The sequence below is a fragment of the Anas acuta genome, chromosome 12 (genome assembly GCF_963932015.1).
Source record: "Anas acuta chromosome 12, bAnaAcu1.1, whole genome shotgun sequence".
NCBI classification, from domain to species: domain Eukaryota; kingdom Metazoa; phylum Chordata; class Aves; order Anseriformes; family Anatidae; genus Anas; species Anas acuta.
The window spans coordinates 6,992,911-7,007,418 of NC_088990.1; the positions used below are offsets into that span (position 1 = coordinate 6,992,911).

At 48.6% G+C, this 14,508-nt stretch overlaps 1 protein-coding gene across 13 annotated transcripts in view; it reads left to right on the plus strand.

Annotated features, from left to right (window-relative positions):
* Nucleotides 1-785: 785 nt before the first annotated feature.
* AKAP13 (A-kinase anchoring protein 13) overlaps nucleotides 786-14,508 on the plus strand; it is a 216,912-nt gene continuing 203,189 nt past the window's right edge. For 10 of the 13 annotated variants that reach the window (XM_068696269.1, XM_068696267.1, XM_068696274.1 and 7 more), the window contains exon 1: nucleotides 787-945. The gene's annotated coding sequence lies outside the window, so the exon portion shown is untranslated. Of the gene's footprint in view, nucleotides 946-13,320; nucleotides 13,396-14,508 lie in introns of those variants that run through there. The other 3 variants (XM_068696270.1, XM_068696280.1, XM_068696268.1) reach the window with 3 other exon arrangements.

Genomic DNA, 14,508 nt, shown 5'->3' on the forward strand with positions numbered 1-14,508 from the left:
ACCATCTTACGGGGCAAGGCATGGGAACAGCGAGGGAGATCGTCCTGGATCAAACTCCACACCTCATGCAGCAGAGCAGTGGGAAGGTGCTGCGGAGCAGGACAGGGCTGCAGGCTGTCCCCGCGGGGCACGAGTGGAGCTGCTGGATTTTGAGCTAGGAAGCGATGTGCAGCGTGTGCGTGCAGCAGATCAGCTTGTGCTGGGGGAGGACTTATCCATTGCAGGAGGTGGGCACACCAGCAGCAACATACCAAACTAAACAAGCCATTAAAGCTCCTGTCTAGTGTGTGGGGAGGAAGTATCCCATTTAAGTAAAAATAAAATAAAATAAAATAAAATAAAATAAAATAAAATAAAATAAAATAAAATAAAATAAAATAAAATAAAATAAAATAAAATAAAATAAAATAAAAAGCACATTAAAAAAGAATTAAAAAAATCAATAATAAAAAAGTTCTCTGCTTCTTTTCGCACCAGAAACACCCAAACCTCAGCGAGCCCAAGGAGCGGGGCCAGCCAGGTGACCGGGGGGGGGGGTGCGGGGGTGCCACTCCCCGACAGCCCCGCTTCACCCGGGGGTCTCTGGGCTGAATCTCCCCCGACCCCAAGCCCCCGGCCGGGCACTGCCCGCCCCCCACCCGCTGCCCCCTGCCCGGGGGCGGCCCGGCCCGGCCCGGCCCGGCGGGCGGCGCATGCGGGCTGGCGGCTCGGGGGCGGGCACGGCGGCGGCTCTCGGCTCGCAGCCCGCAGCCCCCGGCCCTCCTTCCTGCCCGCCTCCCCGGGCGGAGAGCACCCGGCCCGGCCGCTTTTCCCACCCCCCTCCCTCCTTTCCCATCTCCTTTCCCCCCCCTCCTTTTCCCTTTCCCTTCTCCCCGTCCCCTGTCCCTCTCCCTTCCCTCCCGGCCCCGCTGCTGCCAGGGGGCGAAGCCGCCCGCCCGCCGTGGGGTGAGTGTGTGAGCCCCGCAGGAGTTTTTGCGGAGGATGGGGAGGGGGTTTAGGGGGATAAAAAGGGGTCTTTTGGGGTGGTGAGGGAGTGGGGCCCCTCCGCGGTCCCTCGGACACTTCCCCGCCCTTCCTCCTCCTCCTCCTCCTCTTCCTCGGAGCTTTTCTCCGCGCAACTTCGTGCGGAGCCGCTCAGCCTCGCGTGCTTTTTTTCTCTTTATTTTATTTTTTATTTTTTTTTTCCTTATTTCTCACTCTTTTCCTTTACTTTTCGCTTCTTTGCTGGCGCGCCGCGCCTCGCCTGCTCCCGCCCCTATTGTCTGCGGGCTGCCCGGGGGAGAGGGGGGGAGCGACCCCCGGCCGTGTGCCCGGGCTGCTGCGGGGGGGGAGCACACGAACACACCCCCAGAAATACACAAACACACGCAGATCTACACAAACACACGCTTATATACACACAAACAGCCCCCCCGGCTGGCCCCCAGCCTCCCTCCTCGCTATTCAGCCCATTGATGTGCTGCTGGGGGGGGGGAGAAATCAACAAAACCTCGAGCTTCGCTGATGCAACTTTGTATCTTAGTTTGTTTGGGTTTTGCTGAGAGAGTAATCCGGGTTTTCAATCAGTTTCTTCAGTTCTTGTTTTTTTTTCTATCTTTAGGGCTCAGTGGGTTGTTGGAGCCGGGCAGGGGGTCGTGGCTGGGGGGCTCTTGTTGTGGGGTCGCCCTGCTGCTGGGAAATGTGCTCGAGGGGAGCCCCACTTCTCCTAAAGCCACTGCGACGATTCCTGGGTGAGGATTGTGAAAGCGTGCTTGTTTCTTCACCTGCGAATTGTCCGAGCTGGTTAATCCACCGGCCGTGGCCGCGTTATCCCCACGAGTCATGGAAAGGAGCTGGGATTAGTGGAGCCGAGTTTTGCTGACCTCTGTAATGGGCTCTGCCCTGTGTCCTTCGCAGGGCTGCTCGTTAGCTGGAGCTCAGGAGAGAAAAAGTGCTTTAAAAAGTTCGTAAGGGTGTTCCGTGCTGGTTGTGGATGACCAGACGGGGTCTTGATAAAGGGATTATGAATGCTGGGCTCGTGCAGGACAGTTGGTAGCTGCGGTGTTCCCTGCAACCCGTGTCAGCCATAAAACTGTAGGTGCTCATGGAGATACGCGGTGCAGTAGAAATATGTAAAGCATGTAGCTTCAGCGCTGAGTTTAGACAGTTGCTCTGAGATCTGTGAGTGTCTCGTGTGCTGGCAGTTCCAGCTAACGTAATCTCAGTGGTTTTAAAAGGCCAAACTACATTATTTCCCCCTCTGGTGACTCTCTTCAGCTGAAAATCCCTCCCTTGCCTGGCGTGCTTTTGGTGCTTTGCACACCCTTGCCAAGTTGTAGGGGGACTGCGGAGGTGAACCGAGTTCCTCACAGTCCCATGAAGGTAAGGCACGCGTGATTCAGTTAGCGCTGTGTTAGAGGAGGTGTATTTTATTCAGAGATATCCTAGCAGTGGGTGTAGATTGACATTAACCTCACAACATCCGTGTCTGTGGGCAGAAGCTGTCTGTGCTAGAGGAGCACCCGTTCACGCAGAGGGCTCTTGCTACACCACTGCGGTTCCAGGCTGTCACCTTTCGTGGTGAGATATTTTGCTTGGACCCTTTTTTTTCCTTTCTTTTTTTTTTTTTTTTATTTCCAGGCCTCGTAGCAGGGTACGGGTGCATTAAGCAAGGTGAGGATAACCCAGGCGTGCGTTGTCCCCTGGCACGGGTTCAAGCATGTACCTATCTCCTGTGCTTATGGCATGAGCCTGGCGCGTCTCCCGTCTGTCCTCTCGGCGCTGCCCGGCGCTGGGCAGACAGGCTGGCCTGGGGCTGTTGCTAGAAGGGCACGGATGTGGAGTTGGGCAAGGCAGACGGGTTCTGCAGGCAGCCTGAATTACAAGTCTCCCCGCAGGTAGCGCGGCATCGTGTCGGCCCCGTGCTCCAGCCCGTGTCTGGCAACCAGGTCTGGGGGCCAAGGGATGGTCAGCACGGTCCAAAAGGTGAGGACGTGGCAATGCGTGGAGGAATAGGGGCCAGAGAGCCAGGCAGGAGCTTGGTGTGCATGATTTACAGCCCCACAGCAGCAGAGGAGGAAAAACGCAGTTGAAAAGTCCCAGCTTTTCATACAAATAGAGCCCTGCCAGGTAAATGGAGGGTTTTAAACATAGGCTGTGTGGGGAAGCTGTTGGATGCAGGCTCACGCAGAACTTGCTGCTAATCTCTCAGCAGGATACGCTCCTGACTAAGCCGTGTTCTGGTCCAGGGTACACTTCTGTACTGAGAGGGGGATTAAGTGCTGTTAAAGGAATCTGGTTATTCTATCCAAGGCATGAGGTAGGGCAGTGCTCTATAAATTATACCAGAGAAGAAAAACGCTGGTAGGCTTACTGGTAGTGTTACAAGGGCAGGGGGGGCTTTTGTAGAGCCTTCTGCTGGCATAAGAAGTTTTAACAGATAGCTGCTGAACAGAAAAATGGTCAGTGGAAGTCGTTGTGCATGCTGTACGTTATTTCTTTTCCTCTTCTTATTCAGGACACCAACAGATCAGTTTTCTCTGCCCGGTATTTGGTGATGTTCCACTTGCCTGTAAAACAGTCCTTGAAGCAGCCTGGAAGCCTTCCTGCTTAGTGCTCTAGCTCGTTATCTGCAATCTATGCGAGTGCTATTATATATTATTTCTGTGGGGGTTCCCCACACAGGCAACAAGTAGCCCGCAGTAAATTGAACCACGTAGCTGATAAGTACGGATAATCTTTGGGTTTGGTTTTGCTAGAGATGGCAGGCAGCGTGCAGAAGTTAACAGCTGGGGTGAAAGGCTGGGTAGTGCAGGAGGCTGCCGGGATGTGATTTGCTCTCCCTGAGTGATCGTGGCCCCGTATTTTAGCAGGTTGATGGGTAGTGGTTTGGCGGTGTTGACCTGCTTTCCAGGCAGAGGGGAACATCGGCAGCATCCTGTCTGCAGGCACACAAAAGGCTGAACGGCCACGCAGCTCAGGTGGGAAGCACCTCGCAGCCTGCAGCTTGGGATTGCCTGGTGCCAAGTGCTCGTTTGTTGCTTGTTTGCAATGATCACCCATGGGATGAAGGTAATAAGTGACTTTGTGGAGCAGCTGGTAGCTCTGTGGACATAAATACAGTTTGGCTGTGGCTCACCACGGGGGATACAGCCTGCCTGGGAGCCTGGCATGCACCACCTGCACGGTCATTTCCAGAAAGCACCACGCTTCTCTGAACCAAAACTTTGTGTTAGGGTGTTAGACACCATCAGATGTTTACAAAAAAAAAATGTAGTTGCCTTTCACCTTTTTTTTTTTTTTTTTTCTTCCCCTTGAAAACTGCTGACAACAATTAGATGTGGGGCGGGAATCAGCCACTCCTAGTACTTACCGAAAACTCAAACACTTAAATCGTGGTGCCGCAGCCTGGCATCGCAGTTCTTGGCTGCTTTTGAAAACAAAGCCAGGGATGTGGCACACCATCCTCTTGCCTTTCTATTTATTTATTTATTTATTTTAAACCCGCCTTTCTCCCTTGCAAATGACTTTAATGTAGATCTGGAAGGTAAAGCCCATCACTTGGAGTTAGCTGGTTAGTTACTTTGGTTAGTGATAAGAAAATGGGATGGCAGCACTCCAGGGAAAGCAGCTAGGCTGGGAACTTGTTGCTGCATTCAAGCTGTACGGATCTTTGTGGAAAACATCTACCTTTATATATTTATGGCCCATTCCCTTTGCCACGCCAGCAGGGTGACTTCTCGGTTGCTGTCTACGTGACAAATCCGCCGTGACACCACGGAGCCAGTAAACAGCTTCATTCCTTCCCAGAGATTGTGGTGAAGCAGGCAATAGGTTAAAACTTTGTCAGGGTTACCCTAACCTCGGACTGCAATTTCGTGAGCTCTTTTGTGTGGTGAAGCTGTAAGCAGCCTGTTCCTGCTCCCCGGCCGGGCCATGCAGGTATTTACGGGTCTGTTTAATGAACCAGACTGGGGCGTTGATTCCAGTCAAGAATAACTTAATATTCTTATTATTTCTGTACAGTTCTTACCTCAGATCAGTTCCCTGGTGGAGGAAAGCTCAGCCAAACGGCTCCTTCTGCCTGCGTCGCGTCGCCCTGTGCCCGGTGGGGCAGCGGCAGGAGATGCGCCCTTGCTCCGGTGCTTCCTTCAGGGAAGTTCTCCTGGAGCTGCACCCTTGGAAGTGCTTTTCCGATTGCAAAGAAGGCATTTGACTGCAGTGCCCATCCCTGTTTTACAGCATGTGAAGATGACTAAGGAGATAGATGTTTCTGAGATAAGCCAGTGAGTTAGAAGTTAAATTGTTTCCTTTTAAAGTTCCCTAAGACTGCCATTACTTCTAGGCAGGCTGAGGAGAGATGTCCCCTGCAAAAGTGAACCCTGACATTTTTATCATCTTTTTTTCCTTTGTAACCATTTTAGGTACACTTACAAGTCCCTGAGGAAGAGGGTGTAATCACAAATACTTTTAAGTAGTCAACATTTTTTAAAAAGTTTGCAGTGTGATGCTTGCAGAAAATAAACTTTAATTCTGTTGTAGCTGTACTTGATCCTATGTCATGATGTGGTCATGCAGCCTAACAAGATTTTCATATCTATATCTATATATAGATGTAAAAAAAAAAATAAAATAAAAATTGGATGTGGAAGAGTTTCTTGTGCGGTTTTCGCAACAGAAAAAAAAATAAAGTCCTTGCTAGAATAGCAATAGAGTTCTCGCAGTCCAAGCACGGAGCTGTTTGGGAGCCTCTCAAATATTGGGCATGGGCTTGGAGAAAGTCTAAGTAAAAAATACCCCTGAAACTACTGTCAGCATCTCTTACAGATGTAGTATTGAGGGCTTGAAACAAAATGTATTCTAAGCATGTTGTATGAGGGAATGGTATGGCATCTTCTGCCTCTTCTGTTTCCATAAAGACACAGAATTCACCCTTTTTCCTGTGGTTCCATAACTTGTCCTGTACATAGTGAATTCTTTTCCCATCTAGGTGCTCTTATCTTTCAGAAGTGGTGTGTATATTTTTTTATTATTATTATTTTTAAACAACAGATTACGCAAACGAACTGTCATAGTTTTCTTGCATGGGTAGTCCTTGCATCAGTTTTCCAGTAGTTTCCCTGGGACTGGTGGGGTGGTGATGGCTTGCTCCTGTCCGTGAGGTTGATCCTGTGTAGTTGCATTTCTGAGATGCTGTTTAAAATGTATGAGCACGGGTACTTGCAACTGATCCCCGACATCTTAATTTCAAGCGGTTGTGATACTTTCTTATGGTCTGTACTAAATGTTAGCCTTTGCCAGAGCAGCTGCAAAAAAATCTTTTTTAACTTCATTCAGCTGTCTGCTCAACCTTTCACAAATGCTACTAGTTTTCAGTCTTTTTGTTAAACTGCTTTTAACTTTCCATTTGCAAAGTGCGATCAGAAATTTCCCCAAATTGTTGTTTAAAGTGAAAAGGGAAAGGTAAAGGGAAGGAGTTAAGGATTTCCTTCTGTAGCAGTGACTTCAGGTGTGTTTTTTTTTTTTCTCTGAGTGGGAGGGAAAATAAAATAGGTGATGAATTACTTCATTTAAATGAAGAGATGAACCTTGGTGAGACTTATTCTTGCTGTGTGCGATGTACAGCGATCGTCTTGGAGTAGAGCAGGAGGGTGTATGGCACTGGATGGCGATGTTCAGGGCTGGGTGGTGAGAGACTACCTGACGAGCCGTGTTTCAGTCCCACATGTGGCTCCGTGCTTTTTATCACCCATGACTAATGCAGATTGGAGCACTAAGTTATGTTAAAACCTGTGTCGGGCTTTGTAGCTTCATCTAAATTGTATCTGAGGTTTCTGGCAAAGTTACTTGGGAAAGTAAATCTCTTTCCCAACGTGTCTCTGCCCCCAGTGGTGTAACTGCTACATAAGCCCGAGCGCTACAGTTAATACAACCATTACAAGTATTTTGGCATGGAACAGCTGTTTTAAGCCAGGCCGCCTCCCGACTCGAGCTACTGACTCACCCTTTTCTCTTTTTTCCATGGGCAAAGGCGCCTGGGCTGCGTGACGCACGGATGCTGCTTCCTGCAGGTATTGCGGCCGGCTGCGAGCATCCTGCAGGGCTGAGCCCCCTCCTCGTGTGCAAATGCAGCGGGGCTGGGTACCAGGACGTGTGGCACACTCGCCTTCCTGGCACGTGTGTCTTGGCACCTGGATGAGCCTTGGAGGCAATAGTAAGGAAGGGGAAAAATAAGGAATGCCAAGGTCTGGGGTTAATGCAGTGAATGGCGAGGTCTTGTATGGAGACTGCTCATTTTATAGACTGGTTTTCCTCCCGAGTTTCCTCTGGGATGCTGGAGCCTTTGGTCCCATAATAGCGTTTGGACAATGAATGCTTGGATGGAGGAAGCAGGTGTTAAAGAACGGGGGAAGTGACTTTTTTGAGGGGAGGGAAGGGGAGACGGGATATCAAGATGTGTTGGGTATACAAGGCGATTTCTCTTGATGCATGAGTACATACAGCGTTGAACCCACGGCTAAGATCACAGCAGAACTGGGGCTTGCCCCTTTCTCGGTTCACATCACTCGGTGAGTCAGCTGAGGAGTGAGGCTTATGCCGCCGCGTACCTAAGGTCTTACGTGACAAATTCTGTTGGGTTTGTTCTGTGCTCTCGTAAATCTTGCGGTGTAGCAACAAGGCTGCCTTGCTGATGGCACTGGACGTCTTAAACTCTGCACTTTGAGCTCGAGGAGTGCTGTGTTTTAAACAAACCGGGGATGAATGAGTTTGTGTGACCTAGATTAAAACAGTTCCTGCAGTCTGAGCTGAAGCTCTTTAAGTCAGTGCAGATATTGATCCTGGAGATGAAAGTAAAATATGCCGGTTCACATGCTACGTAGCAGATGTTTTTGCATCCGTAGCTGAAAGACTTCCCACACTGGGAGTAACGACAGCGCTTTGCATGTCTCCATGGGGTTTGCAGCCCGGGCAGGAGCTTCCCTTGACAAGGGAGTCAGATTTTCCATCGCTGAGTGGTTTGTGGCCGCTCCACCCATTTTACGATGAGTGATCATCGTCTGCGAGCGCGGCGTTACACGAGGTGGTGAGCAAACCTTTCGTTGCATTAAATGTAAATGTTTACACTTTCTCTTCTCTTAGCAGCTGCAAAGAGGGGAGCTTGTCTTAACCGAGGGCTGGCTAGAGAAATGAAGACTTCAACCCCCTTTCCCTGCGCTGCTGCGAAGGGAAGGCTTGTTTAACAAGCAATCATTTCACAAGGTCCAGGTGACTCTTCACGCTTTTGTGTGATGCAAGGCGAAATGTTGCTGCAGACGTTGGGTAGCTGCGGGTTTTCCTGTATTGAGCAGCGCAGTCACCACCAGGAACATAAATCGTGCCTCGTCTGCAGGGCTGCTGGGGGTGTTCGCTGGGGATTTCGGCTCAAGAACTGACCTGTGCCCGGCTGCTTGTGCAACGTGGGCTGAGCTCAGAGCCACTTCTCCGCGCTGGCCGTGGCCACTGATGAATTTCTGAATGAGTCTTCTCGTCATCATTGGCTGAAGTAGGGTGCGTGCAGCATGGAGGCTGAGGGTTTGAGGGCTTTTGAGGAGGTTGCCAGTGCCTGTTTGGGTGCTCGAGTGGGGGTCTTGCTCATTGTCTCCAGAAAATGCTGGGGGGAGCAGGGCGATGGGACGATACAACTCGGCAGGCGTTTCTCAGCTAAGGCAGAGCCTCGGTCCCGATTGTACTGAGCCCTGTTTTAAGCTAGAAAAAGAACCAGCTCATTGCTTAAAGAGCTTGCAAGCTATGACTGCAGATAATAAATATGTTTGCATGGATGTTAAGAGGATTAATTGTTTGTGGAGCGCGTTGGATGTAGGAAAATCCAAGCAGTGCTGGAGAGGTAACCAGTTGCCTGTCATGGACATGTCATTAATTTGTTTCTCCCTCCTCCATTCGGATTACAAGCGACGTTTGCCCATCTGTGAAATTCATGTCTAAGTCCCACATCTTCCTGTATTCTGGGTATTTTACTTTTTACTCTTACAGCTTCCTCACGGGCAGTTGCTTGACGGTGGTATCAGATGCAGTATCTGCTGAAGAGGTGTGCTGCAAAACGCGGTGTGCTTCCTTCTGCAGCTGGAATTAGCTCTGTTTAAACTACGGGGGAAAAGAGTGCTTAAGACCTCCCTGGTTTTGGCTTTATCAGATTAACTAGGATTTTGGCAGGACTTTGTGCTGCTTTTTCTTAGCCAATCGACTTGCATGTGAGTATTCAGTAACTTTCTTGTGTTATAATCTCAAAGTTCAGAAGTCATCAGGCTGCCTGAGAATAATCAGAGATCCTGTCCCAGCAGCGGGCATACAAAATGCTGGTGCTTCGGAGACTGACAGCAAGCTCTGAAATGAAATCTCAGAGCTACCTGAAGAGCACGGAGGGCTTATGGCAAAGAAAATGCTTGAAAATGTGGATATCTTCCTGAAACTGCAAAACGTATGCTTTCCCAGCCTTTCTTTGCTAAGCTGCTTGCGTGACCCATTCCCTCTGTTGTGTGCTTTGAGATGGTAGATAAATGGCAATCACCCAGTTATTGTACACTGCGTTATACAAACCGAGTGAGTGTTTGAAGTGTCTGAAAATGATAAAGGGCATTCAGTGAGTGTAAATTTAGAAAGTCTTTTATGCTGTGCTTGGAAGATAGATATTTTTTTTCCTCCCTCTAGAAATTAATTTGTGATCTTTGCCAACTTTTACTAAAAAATCCTGTCTCATCGCTGCTTCTGATACTAATAAAGAAATACCAATACCGTTTGCATAAATACCTGTGTGTATTTATGCCCGGGGCTTATGATATTCCAGTGCCGAGAGAAAACTTGGGCCGTTTGGAGGAAACGTGCTTCAACTCTTGTTAAGTTTTGTCTTCAGGAATGCTGCATCACTTGATGTTTGCTTTGAGGGAGCTAAACTGTTTTCTTTGTAAGGATTTTTTTTTTTTGGCTGTCTTAGCTAATGCTGGATCAGAGCCACTGGATAACGTGAGAATGAGGGATGGGGTTTGCTTCAGTCCTTGATGGAAGCCGAAATGAAGAGCAGGGAGCTGTTGCAGTGTGGTCGTGATGCTCAGCAGAGCAACGTTTTGCTCTCCTCTACGTAATGCTTTCCTGTGCCCTGGGATGCTGTTACACAGGTGTCTAGCAGCAACAGGGATTTGGGGAATACACCTGAGCTGGAAAATGCATGGATGGGCTATGGATGTGCCCCTTCAAGCTAGGGGGAGTTGCAGAGTGGCAGTGGCATGGAGCACACTGGGAACTAATTGCCACCTCTCCTTCAGCATCAGCAAGCCGCTCCTCGTTCAGGAGCAGATTTCTGGATGTGTTCAGGGTGCTGTGAAGCATGAGTGGCTGGTTTTGCTAACTACTCCTTGCAGCAAGGCTGCGATTCACTGCTGGGTGCAGGAGGCTCGCCCCCGGTGCGTGCCATGTTGAGTGCTGGGGGTAGGTGCTTGCCTGGTGGTTGGTACCCGTGCCTGCCAAGGAGCCCAAGAAGGATCAGGCCAGATGCTGATTTTGTTTCCCCCTTCAAACTTTCTGTGTCAACTCTCCCATCTCTGTTATCCAGAGAATAAACCTGATATGGCCAGCCCGGAGAAGTTTTGATGCATCCAGCAGCCGAGAAATCAAACAAGTCCTGGTCTATTCTTAATTTCTTGTGTTTCCTGTGGTTTCATTGTTTGTGTTACCAGCCCTAATATTTACATACTTTTGAATGAGCTTTTCTTTTTTTGGAAGATACTGCTTTGTTCATATGCCTTGCAGAACAGGTTCTTCCATGCTTTTTTTTTTTTCTAATAACCAAACAACTTCATTTCTCAAAGGAGTAGGAGGGGAAAAAAAGGGAAGATTACAGGAAACACCGAAGGGAAATATCTAAGAATAGAATTGTTTTTTGCTGATGATATGCTAAGACTCATTCTAAACTTGCATCTACCCTTGCAAATGTCCTTGGGCTCTTTGAGAGCTTTGTAAAACTTCTTGCATATCAAATTACCTGGTCGGGGGTGCTTTCTGTGAACAGCACATGCATTTACAGTTGGCATTTTAAATGCAAAGGTGCTTCTATGAAAATGATTGTAAGAACAAAGCTGTCCTTCCCAATAAAGCCCCAAAGTGCGAGTCAGCGGGCTCTGCGGTGTTAATATTTAAAAGCAGTGCTGGTGTATGTCCTGCTGTATGGCTCTGGGAGCTTGGATGTAGTGTTTTTCAGTGAGGCAGGGGAATTTTACAGTTAAGCTCCTTGCCTTCCTTCAGGGTGCAGGGGAGTGACATCCTCTGGCCGTGTTTTCCATGGATGCTTGGTTTCCTCTAATCATCCTTTAGGAAATCTTATTTTATTTATTTATTTTGAAACTCATTCATTATTTTTTTTTAAATATTGTAGTCCCCAGAGAAGTTGTGATCAACCTCTATTTGCAGGTCTCGTTCTTCCCTGTTGATTATTGCGCTGCTGTCCCAGTGCATGCCTTCTGAAAAGAAATAAGGCAGAATTTGCGGACTTCTTTTCCCTTAGATATCCCCGCCGTGGAGTAAAACCTCTTTGCACGTTGATGAATAGTGGCTGGGAAGCCTGTCTAGCTCTGCAATGGGATCCATAAATAGCATTAGTGTCTGGTTTGCTTCGGCGAGGGGAGCGTGCCGTGGTGGCAGGAGGGCAGCCCCGCTCCCTGCAGGAGAGGTTCCCTGTCTGGGCAGTGTTCGCCAGCACGACGCTTTAAAAGAAACATGATACAGAGTGTGCAGCTTAAATATTTCAAGCACAGAACCCCTTAAAAGCTTGTGCAAATACTGATTTAATAGAAATGGGCTCTGTTGACTCTTTTTTTTGCTCTCTCCTCTGCTGTGGGCTCGGAAGGGATGCAGCGGATAATAAAGCTGTTGTGAAAAAATGTTTTTTCCTCATCGCCCTTTCTCTCCCGATCTCTTGCTGTTGGGGCCACCTCGGGACAGGCTGAGAACGTTGTCAAAACGTGCTCTGTGCATAAAGCTGCAGTGTTTTCGGGTGGACAGGGCAGCGCGTGGCAGAGCTGTTCCAGCTGCCAGGCTGGATCTGGCAGCCAATTCGCAGACCTGCTGGGTCTCAGCATTGAGGGTTGGATGAATGCCGCCGAAGTGCACCCTCCCAACAGTCTCTAAGGTGTTTTTTTCTTTTTTCTCTCTCTATTTTTTTATATATATTTTTTTTAAAGCCAAGAGTGTGCCAGGTTTGGTCTCAGGAACATTTGGTTTGCAGCACACTTACTCTGGAGGAGAAACTGGGCAAGAAATCAGTTTGTTGTGGAAGCCAGAAGGAGAAGGTGACACGAGCCACGTTCAGGCTGCTCTGCAAAGCGCCTGGTGGCTCGCAGGGCAAAATGACACAAGGCTAAGTTGACGAATGGGAATAAAACCGGCTTTTGGCTTTCCCCCTCGGCGAAGGCTGTGGTGAAACGCTCCCCTGCTGCTCCGCGTTTCCCTTTTTCAACTGCTCGTGGCATGGTTATTGCTAGATGTTGAGAAATGTAAATAACACCAAGGTAGTGAACCCGGCATTCCCGGCTCCTTGGCAGCATCCTTGACTGGAAACATCTGCCTGCGAGCCCTCCGCCGCGCGCTTCGCTCACGCAGCTGCACGCCTGGAGCCTGGGTCTGTGCAGAGCCCTACGTGCTGTCGAGTCCTAGCAGCTCTCCTTCGCCTTTGCCTGTGTAAACCAGACAAAATGGAGGAAAACCTAGAGGTTAAAGCAAGCGATTCATGTGATTTTTTTCCCTTCTTTGTCAGATAAAGTGGATAAAAGAGAGGTGGTGGTGTGGAGCCAGCCTGAAGCGAGGTGGGAACGCAGAGGGGGAGCAAGGGACCTGTCCTGGGGATCCCCGAGAGCAGATCTGCTGCTCCGGGCAGGATCTGGCCCTGCTCCCAGCCCCTGCTTCCCCGCTCGAGTTTCACGCTCAAATCACAACCCCTCACGTGGCCCCGATGCGGCAAATGTGGAAATAAATGCTGCCTGGCTCTCCTAGTCCTATTATCTGAACAGGCTTCACTTGAAAGGACGCCTTCATCTACAGGCTTGTAGCCCGGTGGTGACTGAACTGCTCGTGCATGAAACCGTGTCCTGAACGGGGCTGGGGGAGAGAAGGAAATTACATGAAACCATAGCAGCGAGCACAGAGAGGAGGGTAGGAAACCACCCTGTCAATGCTCTTGGTGCTTTTTCTCCAGTTCGAGTGGGAGATCTCAGTCGCTTTTTACTAAGTGGGCATTAAAAAAAAAAGTCCAAGAAGTGATGCAAATAATGCAGGAAACACGTAGCGAATGTTTTGCGATTAGGAGAGATAGTAACCTGGTGCTCAGAGCCTCGGGTCCGCTGCAGGATGTCAGCGCTGCTGGTGCCGAAATGGGTGAGTTTTGTGTAGTGGTAACGTTGGCAACTTTGCCTCTAATGCAGACTTTGTGCTGTGCTTGCTGCAGGCTTCCTGTAAACTGTAGGCAGCGCTTTCAAAGCTTGTTAGGATTTAAAAAAAGGTCAAAAATCTTTCTATTGCATCGCTTCTGTTTAAAGCAGGACTGCACGGCTAGATTTTCTTGGGCTTGGGGCATAGTAGTTAAATTAAAACAACTGGGTGTGATGCATTTATGAAAACGTTTTTGCGTGTTTTTTAAAAGTTCTTTTTTTTTGTTTTCTGTCAATATGTGAAATACTATTCCTCTAAGGGAGTCCTTAACTGTGCTAGCCAGAGAATAAGTCTACATGCAATATATCCAGTTCTGAAAAAAAAAAAAAGAGGGTTATTCATAACATAAATTACATGCCCAGAATTAACTAGGATTAAAATTACAGTGAAGACAGGCTAATAAGGGCTGTACTCTGCCTAGGAATTTGACTTAAAGCCTACGTTGGAGCCTGAAGTTGAATTTGAGCTGCCAATTCAGCAGAAGTGTAAAACGCCTCCCTGTATCAATTGGAGTGAGCTAATCCAGAGTTTGAAGTGAATTAGTTTTTCTTCTTTTCGTTGGACAGATTTACAAAGAATTATTCTGATTTTTGTTTTCCCCTCTGAGTCATTCCAAAGCTAACCCAGTCATTGCATAACGCAGGGGGGTTGCTGCTGCTGTCTCTCTAGTGTCTCTTCAGGATTTCCAGCACTGTAAGTAATCGCTCAAGGCAAAGGTACACTAATATCATTTGATGAGCAGGAAGTCTACAAATAGCTGTGGTGTTGTGCCATAATTACATTTGCAGTGATGCAGGTGCTTGGTCTTAGCTTAGTCAGGACAACCAGTGCTTCAGATGGCCAGCTCTGTACGAATGTACGAGTGAGGAGGTGGGGGGGTATTTGGAGGACAGTACAGGAGCAGAACTGAACACAAGGGTTTAAGGAGAAGAAAAAACACCCAGAACTACCCTCCCAAAAAAACAGAACACCAACGAAAAGGTTTCAAGATGTGTGTTGCTGGTGGCACTGTTCCTGGCTTGGCTTTGCAATACCAAAACCAAACCACCTGGACGCCCA